Here is a 5,175-nt window from a genome sequence, read left to right as displayed (position 1 = left end):
GATGAATTTGTACCATTACTTCTCACCTATGAAGCACAAACATGTGTACGATACGATGCGAACACGGAAATATATCAAATCTAAGAAAAAAAAGGTATGGGTATGGCAAGATACGATAATATTTTTAAATATATGTGTGTATATATATATAAGATAAGAAAATATATATTTTTATTAATTTTCTGTAATATTATGAATTTAAATGTAATAATTAACATATTTGTAAATAAAGAAGTAAGTAAATAAAACATAAGATTTCATTTCACAACACATTAAACATCAAATATTCAAATAAACTTAAAGTCTCAAACCATTCATTCGAGGAAAAAAAAAAAAAAAAAACAGTTCAATTTTTTTAAAAGCCTCTTTGAAAAGTATCATCAACGTATTCCAGCCATATCCAAAAAGTCTCACGCATATCCTCAACATAACACATTCATATTCGAAAATTAAAAATTTATTTCAAAAAATCAAATACTTCTCTGGAGTATCGGTCCGGACTTGTCGGGACTAGACACTGTGCGTATCTGATACTGCCACGGTGCCTTCAAAGAAGTATCCATACTTCATAACTTTCAAGGACCCCACCCCAAACTTTTTTTTTTAATTTTTAATTTTTATTTTTTTTACTATAGGTAATTTTAGCCGAGTCCCAAAAAAAAAAAAAAAAAAATTACTAGTATTAGTTCACCCAAAAATATGTACTCACCCAATAATAATTTTTGAATCCACCCTGATAGCTTCCACTAATTTTTTTTTTTTTTTTGGGCCAATTACTTCCATCTGTTTTGTTTAAACACCATGCACTCTCCCTCTTTCTTCAATTAGTATACTGATAAAGAAGCAATAAAGAAAAGTTCAGAATCGTGATTAGGAAAAGTAGGGTCGACATTTATCTACCAAGGGTAAGTTGTGTGATGAGGAGGAGGGGGAGAGAAACGAGTCCTCCACATGCTTTCCATGTGGTGCACGTGCAAGGTTTCGGGCCGGTCATGTAAATCAGGTGCAACTTGGTACCCCAATACTCGTGATCTTATCTGATTTCTATAGTGGAATCCTAAGAGCGATCGGACGGCGAAGAATGCTGATTTAACTCAGAAATTTGACCATGTGATTTATTACCGAGTCCTATCAAACTGAACCCTTTTTTTTTAAGTCTAAATGGATTGGAAAACATTGTCTTATTCTTTAATCAAAAGTTATGCTTCAAATCAAAGCCTAATAAAGTGAAGGGTTTGAACTTTGGTGACATTAAAAATAAATTTTGGTTCACATTTGTATAGTGAAGGAATTTTAGACTTCCTTAATGAATTGTTTTTGGGCATTCAACTTAAAGTGCCTGTTTGGATTGCTTTTGTACCGCTAAAAAACGCGTTAATTTTAAAAAATTACAGTTAGTTGTGTTTGTGGATTTAAAAAACGTGTGTTTAGGCAGTAGTGATTATAAAATTTAAAAATAAAAAAAAAACTTTTATGTGAATTCACAAATCGTAACCTTTGAAATTGCTTTGTTGGCAGAGGTAGTTAAATATATTTATATATTATTTTACAATTTAATCATTCACTTTTCTTTATACATACAATTTTATTCCTTAGTAATCTTCATTACTCTCACTATCCTCATTATATCTAATAAGTCAAACAGAGTGAAAATTTTAAATGCTAAATCATATTTTTAGTTGTAACTTGTAACATTTATTTAAATCATTCAATGTTAACAATCACTTACATTAATATCTTACAACATTGTTATTAGTATATGTCTAATATAGTAAATTAATAATAAATTAATTTAAATAATATTATTACCAAACAAATTTAAAAGTACTTTAATTATAAGTATTTTATAAAATGTATTAGCAAAACACATAACATGTTTTTTACTAACATCAATTTTGTGACAACTCTATTGTTAAACACACTTGTATCAGTCAAACGACAATCCTATATGCAAAGTATTAGAAGGTAAATTTGAGATGTAATTTTAATATTTGATGCGATTTTGAACTAACTAATCTTGTACCCAAATCTGTATCATCATATTTTAGATTTTTGAAATTTTGATGTACTTGATGAAGAATGTAGATAGATTATTTTTTTATTTTTTTTTATCACATCAAGAACCTAATTTCCCGACAATTCTTTAAAAAAAATTAGTTTATTAAAGAGATGACACCGATCTAACTTATAACTTCAAAATCTGATCCCATGACAATAATAGATTTTTAATAATGATAAATTATTCTCTAGGTACACATGTTTTCAATTAGTATATAGTCAATGTTGGCAAAGTAGAAATCAAGATTATGATGAGAGATTGCTCTTTATGTTATTATTGATTACAAAATATTCCCAAAAAGAAAATTACAAAGTAGCTTTGACATTTAATTCTTCTGCTCCCAAAGACAAGGATAATTCGGTGAATATATAAATACACATCATCAATCACAGCAAACTAGATTTGCACCCCTCATGATGTGTTGGGTTGACTCCTCCTCCTCCTCCTCCTCATCCTCTTCTTCTTCTTCTTCTTCTTCTTTTATATTTTTTATCCTCCTCCTACTCTTCTTCTTCTTCTTCTTCTTTTATATATTTTATTTTATTTTATTGGAAGATAAAGCTTGAAAAAAAAATATTGGGAGGTGAATGTGTCTCTCTCTCTGTTTCCCTTCTTTATATATTTTTCTTTGAGAAAATTGCATCGACACCTTTTGAAATTTTGGTCAACGCTACTCAACGAATGGTCAATGATTTTTTTATATTGACACCTCCTGAGGTTAAAAAATATGCATTGACACTTCTTCCAGACTTCTGAAACCATATGAAATTACCTTTTAAACATTTGACTTGTCAACAACTCCAATAATGAAATTACAAATTTAATTTCTTAACTAAATTTAATAGACCAAACTACTCTATTCATCTTTTCTATACATATAGATATGATTTATATATAATAATACTTATTCCACTATAACCACTACCACAATATAAAAATAATTTTTTTATTTTTATTTTTTTAAAATAGCTAGATAAACTATACACCACCATAACCATTACCACAATACGAAAATAAAATAATAAAATAATTTTTTTTAAAAAAATAACCAGATAACTATACACCACTGTAACCACCTCCACAACATAAAAATAAAATAAAATTTTTTTTATAAAAAAATTGTAACAGTTCAAAAAGATACCAAAATAATAATAATAATAATAATATATAAAATTTTCGACATGAGCTCAGCAGAAAAAGTCCCTCTACAACCTGTTGAAGTACATAAAAATGCAATGGCATCTCTTGGACCTTCAAAACTAATCTAACATGTCCCAACATACAATGCAATTAATATATTTCAACATTTCTGTAATACCCCTAATTTTAAAAAGGATATTCCTGGTATTTAATGGTATTTAATTTATTATTTAAGTGCATTTTATTTGATTATGTGTCATTATTTTTTATTAGGTGCTTAATTGTTTTCTTTTGTGGTGATTTAATTTATTTAAATGATATTTATTTTTAGTTATTTGATTGGAATTACTTGTTAGTGTTTTAATTATTTATTTGGCATTAATGGTTTAAGTGTAATTGGTTTAATTATTCTATGTGTGTCTTATTTTATGTGTGTCTTATTTGGTTTAATTGGGTTTACTAATTATTATTTTGTTCAATTTGATTATTTGTTAAGTATTTAATGGTGAATAGGGTAATTAGGTAAATACATCTAACTAGGGTTTTAATTACAGTATAAATTAGGGTTTTATATTATAGCCGTCGTGGTTTCTACGTTAATTGGATGGGCCGGTTAGGATTGTGAGTTGGACTTAAATGAACCTAGGGTTTAGGAAAACTCTATAAGTATAAGGTAGACGTCTGTGTAGGGTTTGTTTAAAAAAAGCACACGTTTTGTGGAAGTGGAGAAGGAAAAACGCAGTTTTTCACATTCTGCCAAGGTTTGATCAAAGCTCCGATCCTGCTTCGTCCGTGGTCCGATCAAGCTGAATTTTGGAGGAGAGGTTCATGACTCAGTGACGCACAATCTGAACGGTGAAGATCATAGTTTGACCTTGGGAACAGTGATTCGCACTCTTGAACAGTAACTGGGTCGCACAGGTTTTTTTCCATTCTGCCCAGATTTCATCAAGCATCCAATTCCGCTTCGTCCGTGGTCCAATCGAGCTGAATTTTGGAGGAGAGGTTCACGACTCAGTGACGCACAATCTGAACGGTGTAGATCAGAATTTGACCTCGGGAACAGTGATTCGTACTCGTGAACAGTAATTGGGTCGCACAGGTTTTTTCCATTATGCCCAGATTTCATCAAACATCCGATTCCGCTTCTTCCGTGGTCCGATCGAGCTAAAATTTGGAGGATAGGTTCATGACTCAGTGTCGCACAATCTGAACGGTGGAGATCAGATTTTGAGTTCGGGAATAGTGTTTCGTACCCATGAACAGTAACCGGGTTTTGGAACTCGCCGGGATTTTTTAAGAAGACGACGTTGAAACTTTGAACAAAAGTTTCTGAGGCAAGATTATATCCTTACTCTTTCCCTTAGGCTTCATACTCTTTGCACTCTTAAATGATTCCAGGATTAATGAAGATTAAACCAAACTAAAATGATATCTGTTTTGCTATGAAACTGGTAGTTACAGTAGTGTTGTATGTTTGTTCAACCTAGACTAAGCATGTTTGTGGATGCATTGTGGTTCTGTGGTTCACGTTTTTTCCTTACCACTGCTAATATAAATTATTGGAAGGATGGGTCTAGATGATAGCTATCTTAACTTCTGTAATAGCAACTGTTGGAACTTAAATACTAGGAGGATTTGAGTTTAACACTAGATCGGTTTTGTGGAACACTATAATTTGAGCATGTCTACATACATACTGTGAATATTGTTTTGATGCTTATATTATCACAGTTAGTATCAACTGTGGAGGTTAGGATTTTGTGATACATACCTTACATATCTGTATGTCATTTGTAAGGTGTTAAATGGAAATTTTAATTAATTCTGTCTTTATATCAGACTAAAGGGAACAACTTAAATTGGGCATGTATATGTTGTTGTTGTGACCCTGTTTATCAATGCTTATTTTATCACTGCTAACATTGAATGTTGGATGTTGGAATTTAGTTGATATATACTTGATTTATTGGTAT

Source organism: Cornus florida, unplaced genomic scaffold, assembly GCF_030987335.1.
Source record: "Cornus florida cultivar Cherokee Brave unplaced genomic scaffold, ASM3098733v1 CherokeeBrave_3.0.0_Hap2_Chr05, whole genome shotgun sequence".
Classification (NCBI taxonomy): Eukaryota; Viridiplantae; Streptophyta; class Magnoliopsida; order Cornales; family Cornaceae; genus Cornus; species Cornus florida.
This window is presented reverse-complemented; position numbering follows the sequence as displayed.